At 34.4% G+C, this 17679-nt stretch overlaps 1 pseudogene; it reads left to right on the top strand.

Moving 5' to 3' along the window:
- The first annotated feature begins 2894 nt into the window (after positions 1–2894).
- LOC118008333 lies at positions 2895–3017 on the top strand (annotated as a pseudogene).
- Positions 3018–17679: the final 14662 nt, after the last annotated feature.

Below are 17679 nucleotides of genomic sequence, written 5' to 3' on the forward strand. Positions count from 1 at the left end.
AAAGTTTATTATATGAAAAAAAATGGAATCCATTTTCCAGTTCCACATGTAAAAAACTTGGAAGTCACCACTCTGTACTAACAAGTAAAAAGCTGAACAGACTGAAAAATTAATAACTCTTCTTGTGTGCTCAAGAAGAGAGGACACAGGGCAAAACACTGCCCTCAAGACTGGAGAGACAGCCAGGTGAATATAAGAAGTTGTGGGGCTTACCTGAGCAGAGACTCACAGTAGAGCTTTCTGCAAGAACCAATGCCAGAGCAGCAACACCAGAACTGTAATTGATGAATTGCTGGAGACTCAGGGTGGATAACTGATAGCTGAAACTTCCAGGGGACCCAGGCAGTGTAGGGAGGACGAGAATTTTGTGAGGTTTACCTCCAGAAGCTTAAACAGTTTCTCACAGTAGAGATCTCAGGAAAATCCCCTTCAGATCTAGCAGAGGGAAGTGAAAAGGAAGCATTCTGAAATACTGAACAGCAGTGTGTTCTTAACAAGACCTGCCCTCAGCAGAAACCAATTAACCAGAGCCTAACTCGCTGTGGTATTATCACAGCCTAACTGACCTGGCAAAAGGGAAATACCAATTCCTACCCTCTTTAGCCATCCTATCTCACCTAATGGAAACAAAACAAGTAAGCAAAACAAACAAACAAAAACAGAAAAACACTGAAAAACACTTGTGAAGTACATAGTCCAAAGGCATAGATTCACCGATAGAGAGAGATCAAATCATAGCACCATAGATCACTTACCCTCCCACCATACCTCACACCATATTACTGAAGATCTATTTACAGCAGTTCCTTTATCCAGTACATCATGTCCCACTATCAAGAACAAAAATTACAAGGTATACTAAAAGGTAAAAAACAAAGAAGCTCTATTTGAAGAGACAGAACAAACATAAGAAACAGACACAGCAGAAATGTTGGAATTATCAGACCAAGAATTTAAAACAACTGTGAAATATCTTACCATTTATTTGTAACATCTTTAATGTTTTTTCATCAATGTCTTATAAGTTTCAGAGTACAAGTTTTTCACTTCCTTGGTTAAATTTAATCCTAGGTATTTTTTGATGCAATTTTGTAAAAGGAATTGTTTTTTAAATTTCTTTTTCTGCTAGTTTGTCATTAATGTATAGAAACATAATAGATTGCAGCATTATTTACAATAACCAAGATATGGAAACAACCCAAGTGTCCACTGATAGATACACACACACACACACACACACACAGAGGAATATTACTCAGACAGAAAAAAGAAAGAAATCTTGCCAATTGCAACAACATGGATTGACCTTAAAGGGTATTATGCTAAGTGAAATAAGTTAGCCAGAGAAAGACAAATACAGTATGATTTCACTTGTATGTGGAAACTAAAAAAAAAAAAAAGGAGACTCATAAATTTAGAGAACAAACTGGTGGTTGTCAGATGGGAGAGAGGTAGAGAGATAGGCAAAATCAGTGAAGGGGACTAAGACGTACAAAGTTCCAGTTAGAAAATAAGTCAAAGGAATGTAAAATATAGCATAGAAAATATAGTCAGTATTATTGTAATAACTTTGTATGGTGACATGTAACTACACTTTGTGGTGAGCATTCCATAATGTATATAAATGTTGAATTGCTATAGTATACACTTGAAATTAATATAATGTGTGTTAATTATACTTCAATTAAAAACAGGTGGATAAAACAACCATAAGAATGCCTTTTTTGTTTGTTTGTTTCAATTTTTTATTTAAATTCAAGTGAGTTAACATGTAGGGTATTAAAGTTTTCAGGAATAGAATTAAGTGATTCATCACTTACATACAACACCAGGTGCTGTATGTAATAAGTGCCCTTCTTAATACCCATCACCCATTTAGCCCACCCCCTGCCCACCTCCCCTCCATCAACCCTCATTTTGTTTTCTATTGTTAAGAGTCTCTGATGGTTTGCTTCCTTTGATGGGCTTTTTAGAACACAGGACATGGCTAAAGAAAGAATCTCTGTGCTAGAGGATATATCAAAAACCAAAAGCAAAGACAACAAAGATTGAAAAATAAAATAAAATGAAAGAGCAAGGACTGTGGGACAAATGCAAAATGTGTAACATACACATAATGGGACTACCAGAAGGAGAAGAAATCAAAACAAAATAAAACAAAAAAACCCCTAAAAAACAGAATATGCAAAATGATAATGTCAGAGTTCCCCCAAATTAATAAAAAACACAAAACCATAGACCCAGGAATCTCAGAGTATTAAGTAGGATAAATGCCCCTTGAAAACTACACCTGGGAATTTCATTTCAAACTACAGGAAATCAGATATATAGAAATAATCCTGAAAAAATGCCAAAGGGGAAAAATAAACACCTTACCAGAATTGTACCCAATAACTAAAGTATAGGGAAAAAAAGACTACCAACCTAGAAATGATTCTTCAAAAATGAAAAAGAAATAAAGGAGAAATTTTCTCAGATGGACTGAGGGAACTTTTTGCCAGTAAACCCACCTTGCAAGAAGGAAAAAAATATATGTAGGTCAGAAACTTGGATCAATGTAAAGAAAGGAATAGTGTCAAAGAATTAATAGCTAAAATAAAAATGAAAAATTGTTTTTCTTATCATTAAGTGATCAGATAACAGTGTGTTAATTATAATAATATCAAAAATGTATTTGATTACATAAGTTTATGCATAAGGGAAATGAAAGACAATAATGATACAAGGGACAGGAGGAGAAGTTAGTATTATTTTGTTATTATATGGTACTCACAATGCCTATGATGTGTATTGCATTATTTCAAAGTGGACTTGGATTAGCCTGTAAAATGTATATTGCAAACTCTAGGACAAACACTAAAAAAAATAAAAAACAACAAAACAACAACAAAAACCTACAGCAAATTAGGCCAACCACGCTCTTTTCCCAGATGTGTAATGACTGCACACAGCAGCTTCCTCAGTAGTATACACAGTCTGTTGTGCATATGGGTTGCCCTAAGAACAAAGAGATAGACCTTTCCATTGGACATTTATGTCTGAAGTTGTCCCAGTCCAGGCCCCAGACAGGTATGTGGAGTGCCATTGGCCTCAGGGCACAGTGGTCAGGATCCACATTGGCCAAGTCATCAGATCCATCAGTTCCACACCACAATACAAGGATTGAGACCCTATGCAGGGCCAAATTCAAGTTACCTGGCTGCTAGAACACCCACATCTCCAAGAAGTAAGGCAGTGCCAAGTTTAACATGGATGGATTTGAATACATGGTAGCTGAAAAGCAGCTCCTTTTGGTTGGCTGTGGGGTCAAATACATTCTACTCATGGCCTTAGAGAAGTAGCAGGCCCTGCATTCCTGAAGTCATCAGCACTGCCCGATCTTTACTTACCAATAAAAACTACTTCCTGTCCCCAATAAAAGAGTTAACAACAACAACAGAAAAAGCAAAATGAATAAAAAACACCAAGTACAGTTGACCCTTGAACAACATGGGGTTGAACTGTGCAGGTCCACTTATACATGGATATTTTACAGTACTGCAAATGTATTTTTCTTCCTTATGATTTTCTTAAAAATATTTTCTTTTTCTAGTTAACTTCATTGTAAGAATATAGTATATAATACATATAACATACAAAATATGTGTTAATGGACTATTTATGTTATCATAACCCAGGTTTCCAGTCAATAGCAGACTATTTGTAGTTGTTTTGGGGGAGTCAAAGGTTATATGTGAATTTTTGATTGTGCAGGAGAGGGGTGGGGGTGTGGTACCTCTAATCCCCCCTATTGTTCAAGGATCAACTTTATAAGTGACATGCTAAGAAAGGAGAGAAAATGGAATAATAAAATGTATACTTAAAACTACAGAAGTCAGAAAAAATAATGGAAGACAAAAATAAAAATGAAAACAAGGGCAACAAATAGAAAACAGTAAGAAATACAGTAGATATCAATCCAATTACATCAATAATCACTTGGAATGTCAATGGCCGAAATGTACCAATTAAAAGACAGATTTTTGGAATGCATCACAAAATAAGACCTATCTATATAGTGTTTATAAGAAACCCAATTGAAATATAATGACCCATATGAATTAAAAGCAAATGCATGGATAAAGATATACTATGCTGATACTAATTTTTTTTAAAAAAAGATAAACTAGAGTAGTTATATTAATTTCAAATAGAACAGAATTCAGAGCTAAAATATTATCAGGGATAAAGATGAGGCATTACATAGTGATAAAAGGTTATTCTATAGGGAGACATAACAGTCCCAATTGTGTGAATGCTCTAATAGTAGCCCATCAAAACACATGACGCAAAAACTAATGGAACTTCAAAGAGAAACAGATGAATCCATATCTAAATTAGAGAATTCAATACTCCTCTATCACACATGGACAGATCTGGCAGTAGAAAATCAGTCAGAACATAGTTGAACTCAACAACACCATCAATCAACTGGATATAATTGACATGTATAAAGTACTTCATCCAACAACAGAAGAATACAAATTCTTCTCAAGTTCACATGGAGCATTTACCAATATAGACCACATTCTGGGCCATAAAACACCTTAACACATTTAAGATAATAGAAATACAATGTTTATTCTCAGCCCACAAAGGAATTAAACTGGAAATCAGTAGGAGAAAGATAGCTGGAAAATCGCAAAATGCATGGAGATTAAACAACACACTTCTAAATAACACATCGATGAAAGTAGAAATCTTAAGACAAATTACAAGTATTTTTAATACAAGGTTAATATATAAAAGTCAATGGATTTTCTAGGTACCAGGAACAAGAAAAATGTAAATTCAAATTAAAAACACAATACTATTTGCATAAACAGCCAAAAATAGTAAATGCTTGGGTTTAATTCTGGCAAAATATGTACAAGATAGAGAAAACTACAAGACTCTGATGAATGAAATTAAAGGACTAAATAAATCGATAAATATGTCATGTTTATGAATAGGAAGTCTCAATATTACTACAATGCCAATTCTTCCCAACTTGATCTATAGATTCAATGCAATTCCCATAAAAATCCCAGCAAATTATATTGCGAATATCAACAAACTGATAAAGTTTATATAAAGAGGCAAAAGAGCCTGAATGGCCAACACCATATTGAAGGAAAGGAATGAAGTTGGAGAACTGACACTACCATACTTCAGAACATATTATAGTGCCTTGGTAATCAAGACAGTGTGTGGTTTTGGTGAAAGAATGGACAAAGAAAGCAATGCATTGTACTAGGGAGCCCAGAAATAGACCTCCCAAAATATGGTCAACTGATCTCTGACAAAGGAGCAAAAGCAATATAATAGAGCAAAGATAGTCTTGGAACTAATGGTGCTGGAATAACTGGACATCTACATGCAAAAAAAAAAAAAAAAAGAAAGAAAAAAGAAAAAAGAATCTAGAACCAAACCTTACACTCTCCACAAAAACTATCTAAAAAATAGACCATAGACCTAAATATGAAATACAGAAGTATAGATTCCTTCAGTATAACACAGGAGAAAACCTAGATGACCTTGGGTATGGTGGTGACTTTTTAGATAAAACACTAAAGGCATGATCCATGAAAAAAACTGATTAGTTAGTCTTCATTAAAGTTTAAAAACTTATGTTCTATGAAAGACAACATCAAGAGAATGAGCAGACAAGCTTCACACTGGGAGAAAATATTTGCCAAATTTCATAAAAGACTATTGTCCAATATATACAAAGAACTCTTAAAACTAAACAAGAAAAAAATTTTAAACAAATGAAAGACCTTCAGACACCACACTAAGTAAGATATACACATGGCAAAACAGCATATGAAAAGATGTTCCACAACATAGTTTATCAGGGAAATTCAAATTAACACAATAACAAGATATCACTACAACCTACTAGAATGGCCAAATTCCAGAACACTAACATCAAATGCTGGTGAGGATGTGGAGCAATGGAAACTCCCATTTAGTGCTCATGGGAATGCAAAATGGTATAGCCACTGTGGAAGACAGTTTGGCAGTTTCTTACAAAACTAAATACACTATCACCATACTATCCAGCAACAGCCCTCCTAGGTATTTACCCAAACAGTTGAGAACTTATGTCAACACAAAAACCTGCACACAAACATTCATAGCAGCTTTATTCATAATTGTTAAAACCTGGAAGCAACCAAGATGTCCTTCAGTCAGGGAATGGTATGTACATCCAAACGATGAAATATTATTCGGCACTAAAAAGAAATGAGCTATCAAACCCATAAAAGGATATGGAGGAAACTTAAAAGCGTATTCCTAAGTCAAAGAAGCCAATCTGGAAAAGGCTATATACTATATGATTCCAAATTTATGACATTCTGGAAAAGGCATAACTACATAAACATTTAAAACATCAGGTCTGAGGAGGAGGGAGGTATAGAGAGGCAGAGCACAGGATTTTAAGGGCTATAAAAATACTCTATATGATACCATAATGATGCATACATGTCATTATATATTTGTGCAAACCCACAGAATATACAACACCAACAGCAAACCATGATGTAAACTAGACATTGGGTCATTACAGTGTGTCAATATAGGTTTATTACTTGTAACAAATGTACTATTATGTAGGGGATATTGATGATGTAGGGAGTCTATGCATGCATGGCATCAGGGGATAAATGGGAAATCTCTGTACTTACCTCTCAATTTTGCTACAAACCTAAAATTGCTCTAAAAACATGAAGTCTTAATAAAAAAAGGATGTGAAATTAAAAAAAAAACTTTGTAGACAAAATTTAGAGAATTTATTTCCAACACAACAGATCTGAAGAAATGTTTAAAAAATACTTAAAACACAAGAATATGATATCAAAGAATAAGTTGAATGAAACACTTAAAGGTGAAAAATAACATAATTTTATAATGTGTGTGTGTGTGTATACTTTTTCCCTTTTATATTTAACTTGTATCTGACAGGTGCTGAACAACAGTTTCCATCTATGGGTTATAACGTTCTGTCATAACTACTCTACTCTATGGTTGTAGAACAAAAGTGGCCCTAGACAATACATAAACAAATGAGCATGGCTATCTTTAAAAATGTTATCCTCAAACTACACTCTCATCCACCAAAAAATATTTAAAATTAGTATGAAAAATGTAAACTCTAATATAAAATTAGTAAGCGATATGAGAAGGAAATTCACTAAATAAAAAAATAGAGAGGGGTAGTATACAAGTGAAAAAATATCCATATTTATAACTAATAAAACAAATATAACTTAAACCAATAAGTAACTAGCATTTTTTTTAAAGATTTTATTTATTTATTTGAGAGAGAGAATGAGAGAGAGAGAGCACATGAGAGGGGGAGGGTCAGAGGGAGAAGCAGACTCCCTGCTGAGCAGGGAGCCCGATGCGGGACTTGATCCCGCGACTCCAGGATCATGACCTGAGCCGAAGGCAGTCGCTTAACCAACTGAGCCACCCAGGCGACCAGTAACTAGCATTTTATGTCAAATTTAAAAAAATTACCATGATTATTGCTCCTTTTGTTTCTGTGGCTGTTGTTACAGTATCATCTAGTGTTTGCACTTGGTCAGACAAGAGGGAACTTTCAGCTGTGGCTAATCCAAATATTATTTAATATTTCTAGTGAAAAGAGTGCAACATAAAACAAGAGCCCTAAAAGTTGGCCCTAAAAGCATGTCCTTTGGCTTGTCAACCCCTCTTTGAGAATTTATTCCTAGAGAAACATTTTCTTTCTTTCTTTTTTTTTTTTAAATCAACAAATGTTTATTGGAAATCTACTAGTCTGGTAGTGTTCAGACTTTAATATATAAATTACCTAAGTCTCTGGGGTATAAGTGTTAGGACATGCAGGAAATTTTACTAAACTATCAAATTAATGAAGCTGGTTATAAAATAGCATTCATTATGTTCTTTTTTTGTTCTAGTTACCTTTTGATGTATCTTTTTATAGAATATACAAAAACATATTTGCTAAAATCTTATGGATATATATGCATATTACTTTCCACATTGTACTCACTTTCTATTATAATATATGCTGCTTTTTTGAAAAATAAAATTCTATTATAGCATATAATGAGAATATACATTTTCCTGAGAAAAAGTTGGAAAGTGAGTTTAGTATCAGTATGAAAAATAATCCATACTCACAGAATATATTATTACTATTTATGGAATTATAAATTTTCTACATCTCATATAAATACATATATGAAGGGTTATATTTGTTTATAAGCTTATTAATACATTTTAGCATCCTGAAGATGAAATGTGAATTTTTAATGAACACTCAAACTATTTATACTTGCATGAACCTAAAAAATATATAAATATTTCATTTACCAGATTTCTAGAATGTATACTGCTATGTGAAAATACCTAATATTTTATTATTTTTTTAAAGATTTATTTATTTATTTGAGAGAGAGAGAGAGAGTGTGCAGTGGGGACGGGTAGACGGAGAGGGAAAGAGAATCTCTAGTAGACTCCCCACTGAGTGCAAACCTGAGCCAAAACCAAGAGTCGGACGCTCATCTGACTGAGCCACCCAGGTGCCCCCAAAATATCTAATATTTAAATAGATCTTTGTATATCACATAACTTTTTTCCCTTAGACATGTAGATGTTTCTAAAACAGATTACAAATTAATTGTTGAGATGTTAGCAGTTCAGTACTGATTAAATATTGTTCTCCAAAAAGGTGGCTAAAACCTAAACTAATAAAAAAATTATAGTTTTGGGAGGTGGAATAATTTTAGGAATAGGCATGGTTTTTTTTTTAATTTTTTATTCTTATGTTAATCCCCATACATTACATCATTAGTTTTAGATGAAGTGTTCCATGATTCATTGTTTGTGCATAACACCCAGTGCTCCATGCAGAATGTGCCCTCCTCAATACCCACCACCAGGCTAACCCATCCTCCCACCCCCCTCCCCTCTAGAACCCTGTTTGTTTTTCAGAGTCCATCGTCTCTCATGGTTCGTCTCCCCCTCCAATTTCCCCCACTTCATTCTTCCCCTCCCGTTACCTTCTTCTTCTTCTTCTTCTTCTTCTTCTTCTTCTTCTTCTTCTTCTTCTTCTTCTTCTTCTTCTTCTTTCTTCTTCTTCTTCTTCTTCTTCTTCTTCTTCTTCTTCTTCTTCTTCTTCTTCTTCTTGTTCTTCTTCTTCTTCTTCTTTCTTTTTTTTTTCTCAACATATATTGCATTATTTGTTTCAGAGGTACAGATCTGAGATTCAACAGTCTTGCACAATTCACAGCGCTTACCAGAGCACATACCCTCCCCAGTGTCTATCACCCAGTCACCCATCCCTCCCACCCCACCCCCCACTCCAACAACCCTCAGTTTGATTCCTGCGATTAAGAATTCCTCATATCAGTGAGATCATATGATACATGTCTTTCTCTTTTTGACTTATTTCACTCAACATAATACCCTCCAGTTCCATCCACGTCGTTGCAAATGGCAAGATCTCAGGAATGGGCATGTTCTTATGGAGGGTAGGACAATGAGTGAGTTGGCTAGTTAGGCAAGACACCTGAGGACACCTAATGATTTTCAGGAAAAAGACACGGAATCTTGAGATTGAGGAAAATATAAAAGGAGGGAATGTATGTGTATGATAGGTAGTCTTGACTACTTTTCCTGGCCCATACCAACTTGTACACATTTATTATTTCCATATTAAGCAGTTAAGTCCTATTTTTCCCCTATTTTACAGACTGAAATTTGAAGAAGTAAAAGAAAGAAAAATGTATTCAGTGAAGGGCTTTATTATTCTTATAAAGTCAGAAATCAACTTTAAAATGCATTTTTTGGGAAAATTATGGAAATAGCCAAATGTCAGATTTGGGCAGCTTCTTATGCTATGGCTTTGAATTTATGTGTTTTTATATTTAAATTCTGTTTTTTTAGACAACAAACAGATGTTTTTTAATCCATTCTAGCAATCTCTGTTTTAATTAGTGCATTCAGACCATTATCATTCAAAGTGATTATTTATATACTTGGACTAATATATACCATATTTGTTACTGTTTTGTAGTCCTAGCACTCTTTTTTTGTTCCTATTTTTTTCCACTCTTTTGTGATTTTATTTGATACTTGTATATGATTTGCTTTTCTCTCCTTTCTTAGTTTAGCAATTGTACTTCTTTTTTTAAAAACTTTCTGAGTGTTTTCCCTAAAGTTTGAAATATATATTTACAAACAACCCAAGTACACTTTCAGATAACACTATACTGCTTCAGTGGTAATACAAGTACCTGATAATAACAAAAGGATTTTAATTTTTTCCTTCTGTCTCTTGTATCATTGATGTCATTCATTTCAATTATCCATAAGCATACGCAAGCTTACATATACAAGGATATATAAACATGTACAAATAAATACAGTGTTGTTATTATTGTGAACAAATTTTATGTTAGATCAATTAAGAATAAGAAAAATTAATGTTCTTATTTTACCCTCACTTGTTTGTTTTCCATCGTTCTTCCTTCTTTTTAGTGTAGGCTTGAGTATCTGACCTATATTATTTTCCTTCTCTTTGAGGAACTTTTTAACATTTCTTGCAAAGCATGTCTACTAGCAACACATTCCCTCAATTTTGTTTGTGTAAAAAAAGTCTTTTTTCTCCTTCACTTTTGAAGGATAACTTCACAGAGTACAAAATTCTAGGTTTTTTGTTTGTTTACTTGTTTTGTTTTTGCCTCAATACTATAAATGTCTCATTCTACTCTAAAACAAACTAAAATATGGAGTGCTTTCTGGATAATGTTAATGTCTACTTAAAATAGGAAATCAAGCCTGAAGTGGCATTAACTCATAAAGACCTAAGGGAACATCAAAACCCAACCAAAGTATGAATAAGTAATAACTGGGTGCAACCAGAATGCTAGAAGAGGACAAGGAATTAACATAGTGGCAAGGAAGTTATAAACATTGATTAGAGGAGCACCTGGGTGGCTCAGGTGGTTAAGCATCCAACTCTTGGTTTTGGCTTGGGTCATGATCTCAGGGTTGTGAGATGGAGCCCCACCTTGGGCTCCATGCCCAGCTCCCTGCCCAGCTCTCCAAGATCCTCTGTCTCTACCTCTGCCCCTACCCCCTCCCCCCGCTTCACTTGTGTGTACTCTGTCTCTCAAAAAAACAAAACAAAACAAAAAATAGAGATTACTGAATTATTGACATGGTGAACCAGATGGACCAAGTATGAAAAATATAAGACAGAAGAAGTTAAAGTATAAAGGATAACTATGTATGCTAATAACTAGAAGTCTTCATGGAGAGGATAACGATGAGAGGTGGCCCGCATACAGTGGACTCTGGAACCATATAACTTTGCATTTTGATTAGTTTGATGTGAATGTCAAAGTCTAGGGTATAACTGGGAGTTATTTGCTGAAACCAAGAGAAGTTCATTGGAAATGAGGTAAGCTATTCAGGATCTAGGGTTTTGGATGAATTTCCCATGTAGATATTAAAATTAGCAAGATGGGGCACCTGGGTGGTTCAATCTCTTAAATGGCCAACTCTTGATTTCAGCTCAGGTCATGATCTCAGGGTCTTGGGATTGAGCCCCATGTCAGGCTCCATGCTCAGCAGGGAGTCTGCCTGAGGATTCTTTCCCTCCTTCTCCCTCTGCCCCTGCCGCTGCTCTCTCCTCAAATAAATTAGTAAATCATTTTTTTTAAGATTTTTTAAATTTGTTAGAGAGAGAGAGAGACAGCAAGAGAGGGAACACAAGCAAGGTGGAGTGGGAGTGTGACAAACAGGCTTCCTGCTGAGCAGGGAGCCCAATGCGGGGCTTGATCCAGGACCCTGGGATCTTGACCTGAGCCAAAGGCAGACGCTTAATGACTGAGCCACCCAGGCACCCCATAAATTAGTAAATCTTAAATAAATAAATAAAATCAGCAAGATGATAGCAAGAGCTTCAGTGGAGAGAAAGACAATTGTTGAAGCTGAGAAAGTGATTGACATCTCCCTACATCCAAGTGCATTTACTTACTAAGGCCTGTGATTCTTTTTTTTTTTTTTTAAGATTTTATTTATTTATTTGACAAAGAGAGACACAGAGAGAGAGGGAACACAAGCAGGGGGAGTGGGAGAGGGAGAAGCAGGCTTCCCTCTGAGCAGGGAGCCCGATGCGGGCTTGATCCCAGGGCCCTGGGACCGTGACCTGAGCCGAAGGCAGATGCTTAACGACTGAGCCACCCAGGCACCCCAAGTCCTGTGATTCTGTCTGAGTCTCTTTTCCATCTGACCCCTGATTTCCAACAATGCCACTGCACTTGTGTTATCTAGTTGAACTATTATAATATATTTCTAATGGATCTCCTGCTTTACATATGCATTTGTCTAATATTTTCATCTTACTATGACAAGTAAGGTTTTGTAAAAATGCAGACGTACTCTTGCCATTTATTTTCCGAAAAGTTTTCATGGCATCTCTGTGTACTCAAGATAACATACAGAATTGTTACTTTGGCCAGCCAAGTCAATCTTTTCTCACACATCTAGTATCACTTGCTCACTTATTTTCTAGGCTAGATCCACATTTTTGTTGTTGTTGTTGTTTTTAGATCCTGGAATACAATAAATACCTTTCTGGATCTGGATCTAGATCTAGATCTAGATCTTCAAACATGTAATTTTTACTATATTTGATTCTTTACTAAATTTTCCATTTTACATCCCTCTCAGTGATTGCCAATTTTATAGGTGACCCACAAACCATCCCTTTGATTACCTGTTTTATGATCTTGCTCAAGATTGTAACCACTATGTTTCTTGTAACCTCTACCTCCCTAATTGTGTATAAGTTTTACTGTTATAAAAAAGCCAAATGCCATTTATTCAACCACTGTCTCATAGATCCAAAGCAGTGACAAGCGTTCTTTCTGTATCAGGGGTAAGATTAAAACATAAAAATGTGAGACTATCTTAACTAAATTAGAAGAACAAGGTGCTCTGATGGCCTTTTAGAGAGTTTTTACCACCTATTTGATATTGCTGGTGTTATTTTATCCTATTCAGTCAGAAAAAGAATTTAGAACAAAAGTAAGTGCTCAGTTTACTCATTATTTTTGAAATACTTTATACAAAGGACTCATTTAATGAGATAGAATCTATCAATCAGTAGTATAATAGAGTCTTAGGTTTATTTTAACTCCATGAATGTGAGAGAAAAAGGAATTTCTAATGATACTCTCCTTAGTTAAAAAAGTGATATTTTTTTAGCTTTAGAGAACTAGAAATGTCAATATAAATATTAAGCAAACAACCAGTCATATGATCATTTTTAAAAGGAAAGTGTTACTTATAGAGATCTTTGAGTATTCTAGGAATTCTTCTAGAAGTAATGAATCACAGAAATCTTACTCCCTTTCTCCAGCCTGCAGCCTGGGGTGAAGATGTTACAGATGGAGCTCTTGCAATCACCTCACACCATGAGGACAAAGGCCACTTCCCATTGAAAATGTCATATAGAGGTGACAAGAGTCTGACTGAAGCCTTTGTAGAACTGCTTTAACTGTTCTTGTATTGTACATCAGGATATCTTTCCTATTTACTGAGTTGTTAACTGTATGTTCTTTCTTGTTCCACCCATCCCAATTTTTGCATATAGATCTAAACCATAAACTCAAAGCAGGATTTCTAAACTACACTTCTTTGATCTTACTCATCTGGATATCTTCTTTAATGATTATACCATTTTGATGTGTAGAGTATGGACAAAAGAAATCATCTACAACTTAAGTACCAAACACAAATAATGCATGGTGAACAATGCAGTGAATACCTAAGAAACACACATGGCTTTGAGATTCGGTTTTAAAATTTACATATTTTTTTTGCTGTGGTATTTAGATTAATACCCTGATATTGGAGAGGTGTCAGCAGACAATGCTTCTGAATAGGATGTAGGGCTGAGAGGAGATATATGTGTTCCATCTGAAACATATTGTTTTTTGTTTAATGGTTTGTTTCTTTGGTTGATCAAAGATAAAACATACAGTTATATATACCTGCCTCCTATTCACATATTTAAGGAAGTATTTTTGATAGCTTCATATATTTCATATTAATACCTTTAGATATATATGACTGAGTATGTGGATTAATATCCTCTTTGCATAATTAATTAAGTGCAGTGTATACTGAGAGATTCAGCCTAATTATTTCATATATACTTGTTTCCTTTATTAATTTAGTCATCTTTACCAAATGAATTGTGTACTTGAACTATTAATATTTAAATATCATTTTATTTATGTTTAACTTCAAATGGCTATTTATGTTTACCTTACTAGTAGAATTAGACAGTGCTAATCATGACGAATAAATAATCTATTGAATTTACCATCATTAGCATAATGTCCTTATGAAACTATGGGGTTAGGTTGTTTACCTGCAAGATTTAGAAACATTAGCAGAAGAAGCACTATATTGAAAAGCTACAATCCACTGGAGGGAATTTGGGTCTATTTCAGATTCAAGGCATTGATACAAGTAATGTTAAAGAACAAGCAAACAAGAAGCAAAAAAAATTGGTATTTATTCTCTCATTTTGTGTCTCATAAATGAGTGGTTATTGTTGTGATAAATTCATATTTTTAAACTCACTGTAGACCTAGTTTGTGCCTATGTATGTTTTCTTCCATCTGAGCTAATCAGCTTTAATGATGCATTGTTATTGAGAATCCTTTTTGTAAGGAGTCTTGCACCTTGTACTTGGTTGTTACCAAAGTCAAAGGCATAATTCATGATTTTAAGAAGTTGAAATCAATTTTAGGTAGGCAGGAAAAAAAACCATATGGCAACATATCTCAAGACATGAAATATGAACTTCAAAGACAAATATAATCACATTTCTAAACTACAAAAATCAAAGCTAATAACAGAATCAGAGGACAAATGCATAGAAATATCATCTTATACTGGCTTGGAATATGACAGTTCACAGAGGTGGAAAATAAAGAAATCTGTTCTTCCATTCTTTTATTAATACTTCTAAAATAGTCTTACCAGAGGTTTTGTTCCTGTTAATTCACAAGTAGAGATTAATTCAACTTCACTCCTTTGGCTCAAAAGATGCAAACTAACCTGGAGTCTCCAGATATGTGAAATTGTGAGTAGTATTTACTTAAGCTACATCTTCAGCATAATTAAAGGAAAATTCTCTATTTGTACCTAGGGGTATTTGTTGAATTCTCTCACAACTTGTGGCAGGAGACAATGCACTGTAACAGTTGGACACAGCTCAATAATACTCCTATGTTTTTCTCAACTCCTTTTCCAGTAAGTGTAGAAATTAATTCTTAAGATTTTGGTCTATTTTGTCTCAATTTTTCATAAAAATGAAAGTATCTCCTCCTAATACTTCACTTATTCTCTTTAAATTCTTCCTAACTCTTATACTTATTTTCATAAATCTTTCTTCTTGAAATTGTTATTCATTGTTAACTATATTTATTATTGTTTCCCTACTAGGCCATCACTGTCTTCATCGTAACCGTGGTTAACTTATTGGTTTGGAGATGGTCACTGATAACAAATAGAGCATAATTTTTTTGTGAACAAAAAAAAAAAAAAGGAAAAACCTTCTCAGAAACATCAGATATAACCATCCTCTCAAAAATACTGAATCAATTTAGGTTAAATGACCACTTCAAAACCAGTAATAGCAAGAAAAATTTTTGAGCATGTTCGCTTGGACTAATTTGATTCCACTGTGGAGCTGGGCATGGGATTAAAACCTAAATAAAATTGGGATGATTCTTAAATTGACATTAAATAGTGTCTTCTGAGAATGAAAAAAATTGGTTAATGATATCAAGGAGGTGAAATGCGCTAAAATTACAGTGTTCAATAACATTTCCAAATATTTAAAAGCAGGTTATATAGTTATTTACTATTACCTATGTTATTTTATATTAATTAGAATGATTAATCTAATATCTTGACAAGATTGTTTGTCCTGTATCTCTGATATTAATTAGCTGCTGAGAAAAGAGGATACCATAGTCCTCCGGCCCTTACCTGTGGGGTATATGTTCCAAGACCCCCCAAATGGATGCCTGAAACCACGGATAGTACCCAAATCTATATATATCATGTTTTTTTCCCTATACATATATACCTATGATAAAGTTTAATTTATAAATTATATATAGTAAGAGATGAACAATAACTAATAATAAAATAGAACAATTATAATAATACACTGTCATAAAAGTTATGTGAATATTGCCTTTCTCTCAAAATATCTTACTGTACTGCACTCACCTTTCTTCCTGTGATGATGTGAGATGATAAAATGTCTCTGGATGAGATGAAGTGAGGTGAATGACATGGGCACTGTGATGTAGAATTAGGCTACTAATGACCTTCTGTTGATAGGTCAGAAGCAGGATCATCTGCTTCTGGACCATGGTTCATCTTGGGTAACTGAAACCATGGAAAGCAAAACTGCAGATAAGGGGGGCCTATGCACAGGACGTTTAACAAACATTAAAATCCTAAACTATTTCACTTTAAGAGATAATTCCAGGTTATTTGCCAAAAGTGTTTGCATTAACATTGTATACATAAAAGAATGCCAGTTGCTCATGTTCCTGACAACACCGAATGTCCTCATACTTCTTAAATATTGCAATTCTTGTAGGTGTAAACACTTTGCTGTCTGTTTGTATTTGTGAATGTATTTATGTGATTTGCAAATACATAAACCTTATTGAGTATAGCCACTGATCACCTGGCTGAGGAAGTGTTTATCCTGTTTCTGTACTGTAAGTTACTCTTTTACCATTTTTTTATACAGTACTCTTCAGAAGGAAGCCATTTTGTACAGCCCACACTTAGAGTGTGGGAATCATACTCTATCTCCTTAAGGGGAGAGTATCGACGTAAATAATTTGTTATTCTGCACAAGAGATTTGTCTACTTTCTAGCATTTATTTATATAATTACTTATTTAAAATTATTTATATGTCCATGAGTATAGAGTGATGTTTATTTTATGCTTTGAGTTATAATCCATTACTGCTTTATGTATTCTGTTTCTCATATTGTTCTGGCTTTATCCATTGGCTACTTTCAGTTGGCTCTTGTGCCCCTTGTATGTATCTGCCAACATTGCAGAGCTTGTTGAGGGCTTCCTTAGTTTTGGGCACCACAAAATGGCCAAGGCTCATCTCATATATTCCTTCTTCCAACTCTAAAGTCATCCACTTCTCCAAGGAGCCATAGTTCCTTTTATTGGAGAATGTTATTAGAAAGCTAGATTTAGGCACTGGACATGCTTCTTGGGGCTGGGTGCTATTGTTTTTAGATCCTTCCAATGGATGGAGCAAGGAAATCATGTGTGTATACTGACCTATGTACAGACATATCTATAAATATTTCTATTTTGTTTATATTAAGCTAAACATGCAAAGTAATATTCCCAGCTTGAATTCAGTACTACATAAATCATTCCAGCCGTCTCCCTTTGTTTGTCTTAACTTCTTCCCAAACAGTGAGAAACGTGACTATCAACATTTATTCATTTACCTAATTGTTCAATTCTAGTATATATGTAGAGTGATTTCAAAATGTTAAGCCCATATCTCCATGGGAAACAATTTT

Source organism: Mirounga leonina, unplaced genomic scaffold (genome assembly GCF_011800145.1).
Source record: "Mirounga leonina isolate KUSES-001 unplaced genomic scaffold, KU_Mleo_1.0 Mir_125, whole genome shotgun sequence".
Classification (NCBI taxonomy): Eukaryota; Metazoa; Chordata; class Mammalia; order Carnivora; family Phocidae; genus Mirounga; species Mirounga leonina.